This window comes from Lycorma delicatula, chromosome 4, assembly GCF_047948215.1.
Source record: "Lycorma delicatula isolate Av1 chromosome 4, ASM4794821v1, whole genome shotgun sequence".
NCBI classification, from domain to species: Eukaryota; Metazoa; Arthropoda; class Insecta; order Hemiptera; family Fulgoridae; genus Lycorma; species Lycorma delicatula.
The window spans coordinates 191,221,765-191,236,112 of record NC_134458.1 but is presented as its reverse complement, the minus strand read 5'-3'; the positions used below and the strand labels follow the sequence as shown (position 1 = coordinate 191,236,112).

Sequence of the window (14,348 nt, the reverse complement as noted above, 5' to 3'; positions counted from 1 at the left end):
GTCAGACTTCAAAAAAAGTGTTATAGTAATGATACCAAAGAAAGCAGGGGCAGATAAATGTGAAGAAAACAGAACAATTAGTTTAAGTAGTCATGCATCAAAAGTCTTAACTAGAATTCTGTACAGAAGAATTGAGACGAGAGTGGAAGAAGTGCTAGGAGAAGACCAATTTGGTTTCAGGAAACGTATAGGGACAAGGGAAGCAATTTTAGGCCTCAGATTAATAGTAGAAGGAAGATTAAAGAAAAACAAACCAACATACTTGGCGTTTATAGACTTAGAAAAGGCGTTCGATAACGTAGACTGGAATAAAATGTTCAGCATTTAAAAAAAAATTAGGGTTCAAATACAGAGATAGAAGAACAATTGCTAACATTTACAGGAACCAAACAGCAACAGTAATAATCGAAGAACATAAGAAAGAAGCCGTAATAAGAAAGGGAGTCCGACAAGGATGTCCCCTATCACCGTTACTTTTAATCTTTACATGGAACTAGCAGTTAATGATGTTAAAGAACAATTTCGATTCGGAGTAACAGTACAAGGTGAAAAGATAAAGATGCTACGATTTGCTGATGATATAGTAATTCTAGCCGAGAGTAAAAAGGATTTAGAAGAAACAATAAACGGCATATATAAAGTCCTACGCAAGAACTATCGCATGAAAATAAACAAGAAGAAAACAAAAGTAATGAAATGTAGTAGAAATAACAAAGATGGACCGCTGAATGTGAAAATAGGAGGAGAAAAGATTATGGAGGTAGAAGAATTTTGTTATTTGGAAAGTAGAATTACTAAAGATGGACGAAGCAGGAGCGATATAAAATGCCGAAGTAAGAAATATATATTGTTTACATCAAAAATTAATTTAAATGTCAGGAAAAGATTTTTGAAAGTATATGTTTGGAGTGTCGCTTTATATGGAAGTGAAACTTGGGTAATCGGAGTGTCTGAGAAGAAAAGATTAGAAGCTTTTGAAATGTGGTGCTATAGGAGAATGTTAAAAATCAGATGGGTGGATAAAGTGACAAGTGAAGAGGTATTGCTACAAATAGATGAAGAAAGAAGCATTTGGAAAAATATAGTTAAAAGAAGAGACAGACTTATAGGCCACATACTAAGGCATATTAAGCACATATATTAAGGCACATACTAAGGCAATATTGGAAGGACAGGTAGAAGGAAAAAATTGTGTAGGCAGGCCACGTTTGGAGTATGTAAAACAAATTGTTGGGGATGTACGATGTAGAGGGTATACTGAAATGAAACGACTAGCACTAAATAGGGAATCTTGGAGAGCTGCATCAAACCAGTCAAATGACTGAAGACAAAAAAAAATATATATATACTTTAATTTCACCAGTAACGAATGAAATCAAATTCATGTAATTGTGTATTTATAACCGAGAAACTTGTGAAAAAAAAGAATATTTAATAATAATTGATAAATAAAAGGAATTGAGAATTAAACGAAAGTACAAAAAAAGGAACGTACAGTGAAAATATATTAAAAATAAATAAATAAATAAATGAATGTATCGGTATGGGAAAATATTTAGCAGAAATAATACGAAGGGTGAAAAAACTAGGTTTGCGATCCCTTCGTTGGTGGTAGGGATGACCCTGCGCGTCTGGAACCGGGTTGCGCATAAGGGCTGGATATAGTGAAAAACGGCAATCTCTGTTAGTCAGCACCTGTTGCAGCCAAGAAATCGTGAACCGATCTCCGGTCGTTCTTTAAAACATCAGGTAATTTATATATTTAGTTTTATGGTGGTGAAATTTTAAATTTTGAATAATATTTTGTAAACTAAAGAATGAAAAATTTTTTAAATGTTGTTATCTTTTACAAAAATAACACTTTCGAACATTTTGTGGCTTTTATTACCTTTAAAGGTCATGTACAAGGTATTACAAACGTAATTATTTTATGAAAAAGTTAAATTTTTAATTAATAATATAACGGGTTAATCTCCGATATATAAGTATTATATAATTAATTATTATTTGATTATTTATTTTACAATTTGATTTTAAAATATCATTTGTAACACAAATATAAGTATTTAATTTTTTAAAATCGTTATTAAAAAAAATTGTTTAAATCTATTACATTTAATTTTTAAATTGAAAAGTTTTCTGGTATTTAAAAATTAAATACCAAGTCTTGGTATTTAATTTTTAAAAAACAGTAATTTAATGAAAATAATGTTTAAATTTAAGACATTTAATTTTTAAATAATTAAGATTACTGGTATTTAAAAATTAAATACCAAAACATGGTATTTAATTTTAAAAAAACCAATAATTTAAAGAAAAAAATGTTTAAATTTAAGACATTTAATTTTTAAACTGAAAAGATTAAATTAACTATTTCTAAAAATTAAATTCTACGCCTAATGGTTTTTGAATTATGCGAGATACATACACACAGATATCACGCCGAAATGATACAAAATGGATTCAGGGATGGTCAAAATGGATATTTCCATTGAAATTTGAAAACTGATAAAATTCCCGATCACAATACTTCCTTTACTTCGTACAAAGAAGTAAAAATTCTAAAAAATAATAAATATATGTAATTTAATTTAAACGGAAGTCATGTGGTTTGTGCATACATCTTTTTTTTTTTAATTTATTTTTTAAAAATATTAAAATAAAAAATTTCTAATATTTTTACTTCCTTGTACAAAGTAAAGAAAATATTATAATAGCGAAAAATTTCGCTTTTCAAATTTTAAAGGAAATATCCATTTAGACCCTTCTTAAATCAAATTTGACTAGTTTTAAAGTGACATCTTTACATATCTATCTCATATAATTGAAAAACGATTAGCTATAGAATTTTGAAAATTTAAATTTAGAATTTTTATAACATTAATTTGTATAACTTTCATTTTGATTATACATTTTGATTATTTTTAGAACAAAATTATCCAAAAATGCCTAAAAAAATCTTTTCCTGACATTTAAATTAATTTTTGATGTAAACAAATTATATTTCTTACTGAAGGCTCGTTTAACTTGTGCTATTCGGTATTTTATATCGCTCCTTCTTCTTCTTCTTCTACCTGTCCTTCTTATATTAAAGCGACTATTCCAGGATGCCTTAGTATGTGGCCTCTCTTCTTTTAACTATATTTTTCCAAATGCTTCTTTCTTCATCCATTTGTCGCAATACCTCTTCATTTGTCACTTTATCCACCCATCTGATTTTTAACATTCTCCTATAGCACCGCATTTCAAAAGCTACTAATGTTTTCTTCTCAGATACTCCGATCGTCCAAGTTTCACTTCCATATAAAGCGTCACTCCAAACATACAGTTTCAAAAATCTTTTCCTGACATTTAAATTAATTTTTGACGTAAACAAATTATATTGCTTAATGAAGGCTCGTTTCGCTTGTGCTATTCGGCATTTTATATCGCTCCTGCTTCGACCATCTTTAGTAATTCTACTTCCCAAATAACAAAATTCTTCTACCTCCATAATCTTTTCTCCTCCTATTTTCACATTCAGTGGTCCATCTTTGTTATTACTACTACATTTCATTACTTTTGTTTTCTTCTTGTTTATTTTCATGCGATAGTTCTTGCGTAGGACTTCAGCTATGCCATTCATTGTTTCTTCTAAATCCTTTTTACTTTCAGCTAGAATTACTATATCATCAGCAAATCGTAGCATCTTTATCTTTTCACCTTGCACTGTTACTCCGAATCTAAATTGTTCTTTAACATCATTAACTGCTAGTTCCATGTAAAGATTAAAAAGTAACGGAGATAGGGAACATCCTTGTCGGACTCCCTTTCTTATTACGGCTTCTTTCTTATGTTCTTCAATTGTTACTGTTGCTGTTTGATTTCTGTACATGTTAGCAATTGTTCTTCTATCTCTGTATTTGAACCCTAATTTTTTAAAAATGCTGAACATTTTATTCCTGTCTACGTTATTGAATGCCTTTTCTAGGTCTATAAACGCCACGTATGTTGGTTTGTTTTTCTTTATTACTGCAGTTAAGAAAAATTCCAAATTTATTTTGGATTTTGGGCTTTTTTGGGCAATCAAAAGGGGAGGTGTACAAGTAGATTTTACAACAGTCCTAAATCCAAAATTTCAACATTCTACACCTAATGGTTTTTGAATTATGCGAGATACATATACACAGATGTCACGCCGAAATTATTCAAAATGGATTCAGGGATGGTCAAAATGGATATTTCCTTCTGAAATCGGAAAGCCGAAATTATCCTTGATCACATTACTTCCTTTACTTCGTACGAATTGAAGTAAAAATTTGAAAAAATTAAAAATATATGTAATTTAATAGGCATTAACGGAAGTCATGTGGTGCATTCATCTTTTTTTTTTAAATTTATTTTTAAAAAAATAAATTAAAATAAAAAATTTCTAATGTTTTTACTTCCTTGTACAAAGTAAAGAAAATTTACTAAGTTATTTACTGTACAAAGCGAAAAATTTCGCTTTTCAAATTTTAAAGGAAATACCCATTTTGACCCTCCTTAAATCCAATTTGACTAATTTTGACGTGACATCTGTACGTATCTCTCTCACAAAACTGAAAAATTCTATAGCTAATCGTTTTTCAATTATATGAGATAGATATGAATTTAGATTCGGAGTAACAGTACAAGGTGAAAAGATAAAGATGCTACGATTTGCTGATGATATAGTAATTCTAGCCGAGAATAAAAAGGATTTAGAAGAAATAATGAACGGCATAGGTGAAGTCCTACGCAAGAACTATCGCATGAAAATATAAAGAAGAAAACATAAGTAATGAAATGTAGTAGAAATAACAAATATGGACCACTGAATGAGAAAATAGGAGGAGAAAAGGTTATGGAGGTAGAAGAATTTTGTTATTTGGGATTTAGAATTACTGAAGATGGACGGTGCAGGAGCGATATAAAATGCCGAATAGCACAAGTTAAACGAGCCTTCAGTAAGAAATATAATTTGTTTAGACCAAAAATTAATTTAAATGTCAGAAAAAGATTTTTTTAGGCATTTTTGGATAATTTTTTTCTAAAAATAATCAAAATGTATAAAAATTTATAATCAAAATGAAAGTTGTATAAATTAATGTTCTAAAAATTCTAAATCCAAATTTTCAAAATTCTATAGCTAATCGTTTTTCAATTATATGAGATAGATATGTAAAGATGTCACGTCAAAACTAGTCAAATTGGATTTAAGAAGGGTCAAAATGGATATTTCCTTAAAAATTTGAAAAGCGAAATTTTTCGCTATTATAATATTTTTTTTACTTTGTACAAGGAAGTAAAAACATTAGAAATTTTTTATTTTAATTTACTTAAAAAAAATAAATATTAAAAAAGATATATGCACCACATGACTTCCGTTAATGCCTATTAAATTACATATATTTTTAATTTTTTCAGATTTTTACTTCTTCGTACGAAGTAAAGGAAGTAATGTGATCAAGAATAATTTCGGTTTTCCGATTTCAGAGGGAAATATCCATTATGACCATCCCTGAATCCATTTTGAATAATTTCGGCGTGACATCTGTATTTATGTATCTCGCATAATTCAATAACCATTAGGTGTAGAATGTTGAAATTTTGGATTTAGGACTGTTGTAAAATCTAGTTGTACACCTCCCCTTTTGATTGCCCAAAAAAGTCCAAAATCAAAAAAATAAATTTGGAATTTTTCTTAACTGCAGTAATAAAGAAAAACAAACCAACATACTTGGCGTTTATAGACCTAGAAAAGGCATTCGATAACGTAGACTGGAATAAAATGTTCAGCATTTTAATTAAATTACGATTCAAATACAGAGATAGAAGAACAATGTTTCTAAAATTCTTGGCTGGATATGTATTTTTGGATTCTACTTGTAAAAATAAATAAAAAATATATGTAGATTTTGTTATTTATATATAATAATTTATACCTCAACTTCGAATAGAGGAAACAATTTGGTAATCGTCTTGGTAATAAAATTTTAAAAATCAGGATTTCGAAAGGTTCGGTTTAAGCAATATTTCGGATTACCTGGGGTTCGGATTATTGAATGGCGGCAGTATAAATATTGCTATGTATTTAATATATAATTCATTTATATATTATCTATATATATAAAAATGAATGTTTGTCTGTCTGTATGTCTCTTATGCCTTCCTAAACCGTTCATCGGATAGCGTTGAAATTTTCAGGAATGGTTGGACGCATGCCAGTGAAGGTCTCTGAATTAGTTTGGAACCGCTAGGTGGTGCTGGCGTCGAGATATTTACGAAACAAACCAACAAATATATAAACAGACGTTTTTATTATTATATATATATATATATATATATATATATATATATATATATATAAGGCTAGTTCGCATGTGTGTCTGCTAATGACAAAAAACGAATGGACCTATTTACGCGCGGGAAAAAGGGACAAAGGAAACTTTGAGAGGGTTGAGGAAGAAGGGGGAAAGGGAGAAAAGGGAAGTAGAATAAGTGAAAGGTAAAATTTGTGAAGTTCAGTTTTTTAAATTTTTTATCAAATTTTAAATTGTGTTCATTTATACTCTCTCTCTGTCTCCCCCCCCCCCTCGACTCGCCGGCAATAGCGAAGCATTGCCTGGTCTGCAAGTAGGTTCATATACTATATAATAAGTACGTTTTTCATCATAACATGAATTTTTTTATTTGCTCAAATTTTGTTGAATAAAGGAGTTCTAATTAAAATTTGAAAGAAATCTTTTAAAAAAAATTTATATATAATTCTTTTATATCAATGGATGTTTTAAAGAAGTATTTCTCTTTATATGGAAGTTCACTATATTAGACGAAATATAACCACACACACACGCACAAACACAGAAAGAGAGAGACGTGGGAAAAGGGAGAGAGAGAGTCACTATTTCACTGGAAATATCATACAGACACAGAGAGAGAGAGAGAGAGAGAGAGAGAGAGAGAGAGAGAGAGAGAGAGAGAACGAGAAAGGGAGAGAGAGTCACTATTTCACTCTATATGTAATATATACACAGAGAGAGAGTGAGAGAGAAAAAGGAGAAGGATTGAGAAGAGGAATGATGGAGAGAGGAAGGGTGTGAGGGAGAGAGGCAATATTTCACTTGAAAAAAATACACACACACGTAGAGAGAGAGAGAGTGACTGAGAGAAAGAGAGAGAGATAAACTGAAAGAGAGAGAGAGAGAGAGAAACTGAAAGAGAGAGAGAGAGTGACAGAAAGAGAGAGAAAGAGAGTCGAAATATAACATGAACACCCACACACACACAGTGAGAGGGAGAGCGAGAGAACGTGAGAGAGAGACAGTGTGAGAGAGAAAGAGAGTGAAAACGGGACAGGGAGAGAGAGTCACTATTTCACTCCATATATAATACATACATACAGAGAAAGGGAAAGAGAAAGGGGTGAAGGAGAGAGAAGAGTGATGAGGGAGAGAGGAAGGGTGGGAGGGAGAATCATTATTTCATTCGAAATATTATACACACAGATTGAGAGTTTGTGCTGGGGTGAGGGAGAGAGTCACTATTTCACTCGATATATATAATACATACAAAGAGCCAGAGTGAGAGAGAAAGGGGAGAAGGAATGAGAAGAGGGATGATGGAGAGAGGAAGAGTGTGATGGTTAGGGGGAGACAGTCATTACTTCACTTGAAATATAATACACACGCACACACACTTACAGTTATTCACAGAGAGAGAGAGAGAGTGAGAGAGAGAGAGAAAGAGAGAGATAATGGGGGTGGGAGAGAGTGATAATCACTATTTCACTCCATATATAATACATACACAGAGAGACAGTGAGAGAGACACGTAGGTGTCGTAGAGAGGGGGGAGAGTGACATTATTTTACTCGAAATAGAATACACACACACATACACATACAGAAAGAGAGAGAAGTGGGGAAGGGGGAGAGAGAGAGAGTCACTATTTCACTCAAAACATAATTCACATATACACACACATATACACACACACACACACACACACAGAGAGAGAAAGAGAGAGAGAGAAAACGAGGGGGAGGGAATGTGGGAAAGGAAGAGAGAGAATTACTATTTCACTCCATATACACATATGCAAAGACAGAGTGAGAGATAGAAAAATGGGAGGATTGTTTTGTGGTAGTGTTGGTTGTTGTATATGGGGGGGAGTCATTATTTCACTCGAAATATTATACAAAGAGTGAGAGAGAGAGAGAGAGAGTAAAAAGTGGGGAGAGGGAGAGAGAGAGTCATCATTTCACTCCATATATAATACATACATACAGACAGAGTGAGAGAGACTAAGGGGAATGGATTCTGGTGGAGAGGGAAGGAGAGGGAGAGAGAATCATTATTTCACTTGAAATATAATACACATACACACTAAGAGAGTGAGGGAGAGATTTGGGGACAGGGAATGAGAGAGTCACTATTTCACTCGAAATATAATACACAGAACGAGAGAGAGAGAGAGAGATTGAGAGAGAGAGAGTGTGTGAGGGACAGAGAGACAATGACAGAGAGGGAAAAGGGAGAGCGTGAGAGAGTCACTATTTCACTCGAAATATAAGTCACACACCCACACACACCCACACACCCACACACCCACACACCCATACACACATACACACACACACACACACACACACACACAGATATATATATATATATATATGTATATATATACGCAAACAGAGACTGAGACTTACTATTTCAGTCGAAATATAAGTCACACACACAGAGAGAGAGAGAGAGAGAGATAGAGGGAGAGGGAAAAAGAGTAAGTAAGAGAGTGGAAGTAGTTACTGTTTCAGTCAAAATATAACACATACACACACACACACACACACACACACACACACACACACACACACACATAATATATATATTATCTTCTATTAAAGTATGTAACAAAGAGAAAATAAAACTGCTGACTTTATAAAATGAATCTCTTTGTATGGATTCTTTCATTTGTCGACCGTTTGCAGGTTTCTTCATTTTAAATTTATTATAATATAAAAATTCTTCATAATTTCAGTGTATATGTGTGTTTGTATGCGCGTGCGCGTGTGTATGTGTAGAAGGGAAGATTATTTTAATATCTCAGGAATAGTTTAAAAAAGAATTGTGAAATTTTCTTTGTAACGTTTGTGTAATATTTTGTGTTACAGAAATGTAGATTTTATAACAACAATCCCTTTGTTAATGGGATAATTGTAATGGGTATCTTGATTTCGATTTTCGGAAAAACTTTCATATCCCACAGATACCAAAACCACAATTTGCTCAAAAGTTTATTTCAGTTTTTTGTGGACTTGATAACTGCCATAATTTTGCGTCAATCACTTTCAAATTGAAATATATAAAATATAACGAAAAAAATCTTGGTTGTGTTCTATAATGGGCATTGGAAATGGGGGTATTTTTCGAAAAACCAAAATATCGCGATAACTTTCTACTTAAATAAAATGTCGAGAGAGAGAGCGACAGAGGGAGTGACAGTAAGCGAGTGAGTGAGTGAGACAGAGTAAGAGAGAGAGAGTTCGATAGAGAGGGAGGAGAGTACAGATTACTTCAGTCGAAAGATAACACGCACGCGCTCACACACACACACACACACACACACACACACACACACACACACACACACACACACACACACACACACACACACACACAGAGAGAGAGAGAGAGAGAGAGAGAGAGAGAGAGAGAGAGAGAGAGAGAGAGAGAGAGAGAGAGAGAGAGAGTGAGCGAGAGAGGGAGAGAGAGAGACACACACAGAGAGAGAGAGAGAGAGGGAGAGAGCATCTGTGGGAGAGAGAGAGTGAGAAATACAGTGATATACTGAGAAAGAGCGAATGAGGACGGAGAAAGAGAGAGACAGACTGAGGCGGAGATAGAGAGATTGAGAGAGCGGGTAACAGAGTGAGAGAGTGTTAGATCGATAGAGACAGACAGAGAGAGAGAGAATGAGTGAGAGAGCGAAACATGAAGGGAGAAAGATAAACGGAAAGAGAGAGACAGACAGAGAGATAAAGAGAAACGGGGAGAGAGAGAGAAAGTGGGACTGAGACATAGAGAAGAAAGATAAAACTTGGGATATAAATTTTTATTTAAAAATAACAAAATGGTGGACAGTGGGAGAACGAAGGAGAAATTAACATTTTTTGTAAGGATATTTTTTGTTTAGTTTTACAAGTAGAATATGATAAATTATAGTTAGCTGCTTACTATTATCGAAACACGCTGTATAATAATAATATAGATTTTTTCGTATTTCTCTTTTATAAAATGAGATAGATAAATATTGTTTGAAATTTAATTATTTTATATTGTCATGTGTAACGTTTTCCTGTTTTTAATATTAAATTGAGATAAATTATTTTACGGTGATATGAATTCACTTAGACTTATCTCATTTCATTGTTACTTGTGTCATTAATGAGAGATAAAAGTGTACGTAAAAATAATATCATCATTTAATTATTAATATTTTATCTTTTTTGTTATATTTTAACATAAAAAACGTGTATATTACTTTTACTTGTTAATTACAAATTTCATGTCTATATAAGATATTTATTTGTAATATTAAAACGAAAATACAGGGTGTACCACGAATTAAGGAAGGAATTTTCAGGAAATGTTCTACTGGTGAATATAATGGAAAAAATTATATAATAACATAGGTCTGAAAACGTTTTGTTTTCGAGTTAAAAGTTAGCGAAATATTTCGCCCGGGTTTCAATCGATATAAATAAATATGTAAATGTTCGTTTCTTGAAATGTGAAATGTACGAAATTTTTTCACAGATTAAAATTTTTAGACAACGTTGTATTCGAATTCGCGCGTCATTTTAAATACGTAAGACAGCGCTATCTGTTGGACAAAAACCAATACACGCTATATTAAATATTTTACGATTTCATTTCATTATTTCCGATATATGTGTCCGGTATAGACTATAAAACTACTGGACCGATTTATGCGTAGGGAAAGAAGGGAGGAAGGAGGAAGGAAAATAAGGTAAAGAGAAATGGTTGAAGGAAATGGAAATGCGGAAAATATGGTAAAAAATAAAAGGGGGAAAATGTTAAAAGAAAAATGGGAAAACGCGGTAAAGGGAAAATGGTAAAGAGGAAAGGAAAAATTAAAACCAGGAAAGAGGAAAGGGGAAGGAAAATCATGGAAAGAAAAATGTTGTAAAGAAATTTAAAGGGGGCAAATATTGTAAAAGCGAGTCCACCTAGCGAGTCCAAACTAATTCACAAACCTTCGAGTGCGTGCGCCAAATAACTCACGAAAGTTTCATCGCATGAATAGTATAGGAATGCTTACGGATAAACAAATAAACATTAATTTTTTCTTTTTCCATAACGATTTACGTCATTTAAGCGATTTACGAATTTCGGGATTACAATACTTCTTTATACGAATTACTGTAATCGTGAAAAACTTCGGTTTTTAGATTTCATCGGAAATATCCATTTTCATTATCTCTGAATCCATTCTGACAAATTTTGGCGTGACGTATGTGTGGGTGTATCTCGCTTGCTGTATCAATCACTCTCTCTCTCTCTCTCTCTCTCTCTCTCTCTCTCTCTCTCTGTGTGTGTGTCACACTCTGTTACTGTCTCTCAACTCTTTCTCTCTCTCTCTCTCTGTGTGTGTGTGGGTGTGTCACACTCTGTTACTGTCTCTCAACCACTCTTTCTCTCTCTTTGTGTGTGTTGTGTGTGTAACACTCTGTTACTCTCTCAACCTATTTCTTTCTCTCTCTTTGTGTGTGTGTGTGTGTCACACTCTGTTACTGTCTCTCAACTCTTTCTCTCTCTCTCTCTCTCTGTGTGTGTGTGGGTGTGTCACACTCTGTTACTGTCTCTCAACCACTCTTTCTCTCTCTTTGTGTGTGTGTGTGTAACACTCTGTTACTGTCTCTCAACTCTCTCTCTCTCTCTCTCTCTCTCTGTGTGTGTGTGGGTGTGTCACACTCTGTTACTCTCTCAACACTCTCTCTCTCTCTCTCTCTGTTTGTGTGTGTGTGTGTATCACACTCTGTTACTGTCCCTCAACTCTTTCACTCCCTCCCACTCTCTCTCTCTCTCTGTGTGTGTGTCACACTCTGTTACTGTCTCTCAACCACTCTTTCTCTCTCTTTGTGTGTGTGTGTGTGTGTTTGTGTGTCACACTCTGTTGCTGCCTCTCAACTTCTTTTCCCTCTCTCTCCCTCCCTCTCTCTCTGTCTCGGCCCGTCTCTAACGCTCTCTCAATTTATCTCTTTCTCTCCTTCTCACTCGCTCTCTGTGAGTCTCCATGTCACTTTCTCTCATTCCCTCACTGTCACTCTCTCACGCTCTCTCTCTCTCTCTCTCTTTCCCTGTCACTTCTCTATGTGTGTGTCTGTTTCTGTGTCTCTGTGCTGTCTCCCTCTGTGTCAGTGTTTCTCTCTCTTACTCTTTCACTCACACACTCTCTCTCTCTCTCTCTCTCTCTGTGTGTGTGTGTGTGTGTGTGCAGGCGTGTCCGTACCTTAGTGTGTGCTCGTCTACCTTTCTGTACTCCTCACTCAGTCGAACTCTCTCTCTCTCTCTCCCCTACTGTGTGTGTCTCTCTCACTCTGTTTCTCACTCTCTCTCTGTCAGTCACTCTCTCTCCCTCATTCTTTTTCTGTCTGTCTCTCTCCAAATCAATCGCATTTCATTTTTTTTTTTTTTTTTTTTTTTAAATATATTTATGTATTAATTAATAACCTCTGATTAATAAGAATAAAAAAAAAAAAAAAATGAAAAATAAAATAATTATTAATAAATCAATATATTTAAATAAAAAAAAAATATATCTATACACTATATGAAATCGGGATTTGAACCGATGTGTCCATGGTTACGGAACCGATACGTTCTTACTTCTAAATCTAATATTTACGGAGATATAATAAATTGAAAAAGAAACATGGCCGCCATTTTTTCGATTTTCCAGTTCAAAAACCATAAGAAACAATCGAATTTGCCCTTTATTTTACCATCCCAAAATTACAGAAAGCCTTAATTTACCCGGAGGAATTGAAACTCGGGCGAAATCTTTTACTTTATATAACTGGCTAACGAAGCGTTTTCGGATTTATATTTATATGAACTTTTTTCTTATTTTTAGCCTCTATAAAGAGTTGTCAAAATATTGCCTATCCTCCTGAATCACTCTGTATATGTTCGAGTTAAAGTGATTGAAGAAAGGGTATTTAAATTTTTAAGTTTATACGAAGGAGTTAAAGATATTATGGTAGAGTAATTAAATATTAAAAGAATTGAATGACCTTGAAAATATGTGAGCTCTTTTTTACGTCTTTATTGTACTTTAAATTTTAAATTGAGTATTTCATCAATATTTATAAATTAATTATTATATTCCTTTTGTTCTTTTTCTTATATATTGAAGGCAATGAAAAGTAAAGTTTTCTCTTTTAAAACAATAGAACAACAAAGTTTTCAACTCAATTATATATACGACAAGGGTGAAAATATAAATCGATTTAAATCTCATTCATACGGTATAATAATAGTATAATGTAATTAATTATGAATGGAACGATTTATAAAAGGAGTTTTTTTTTAAAAGGGAATTTTATTTTTGAAAAGTAAATTTTTTTGTTGAAAAAAGGGAATTTTTTTAATTATTGGATTTAACTGAAATTAATATATTTTGTTTTATAAATATAAAGGTAATTATGTAAGATTAAATTAACATTTTATATATATATATATATATATATATATATATACAGAGTGTCCCATATAAAACGCAACCCAACCTTATATTGGTAGGTATTGAAATAATAAAAAGGCATGTGTAAATGTAAATGTAATTTTTATTGTTACCATCTATTACCTTACATTTAGAGTAAATGTTGGAAGTAGCCGCCATCTTCTTGAATACAAGCTTCAATTATTTTTACAGCGTTTCTTGCAACTTTTTTCAAAGTTTGTGGCTGGATATTTAATACAGCTTATTCAATATTCACTTTCAATCGTTCAAGTGTTCGTGGTTTGTTGCTGTAGGCTTTTTCTTTGAGGTAACCCCGTAGAAAAAAATCCGCCGTAGAAAAATCTGGCGATCTTGGTGGACACAAGCCTCGACCGATAACACGATTACCGAAGAATTCCTCGACGAAATCAGAAGTTGAACCTGCGTAGTGCGATATCGCACCGTCATGTTGTAGCCGGCAGTGTCTGTCTTCCTCTTCCAAGAGTGCGACGAACTGAAATGAAATATCCTGATATCGTTCTCCATTAATGGTGTACTCGAAATAAATAGGACCGATTATTTTCTTCCGTGATATCGCG

The 14,348-nt window shown here is 33.1% G+C and overlaps 1 long non-coding RNA gene across 1 annotated transcript in view; it reads left to right on the top strand.

Moving 5' to 3' along the window:
* The first annotated feature begins 1,672 nt into the window (after positions 1 to 1,672).
* Positions 1,673 to 14,348, top strand: part of LOC142323000 (uncharacterized) — a 227,236-nt gene continuing 214,560 nt past the window's right edge. The window contains exon 1 of the long non-coding RNA XR_012755992.1: positions 1,673 to 1,749. This is a non-coding gene — a long non-coding RNA (uncharacterized LOC142323000). The remainder of the gene's footprint in view (positions 1,750 to 14,348) is intronic.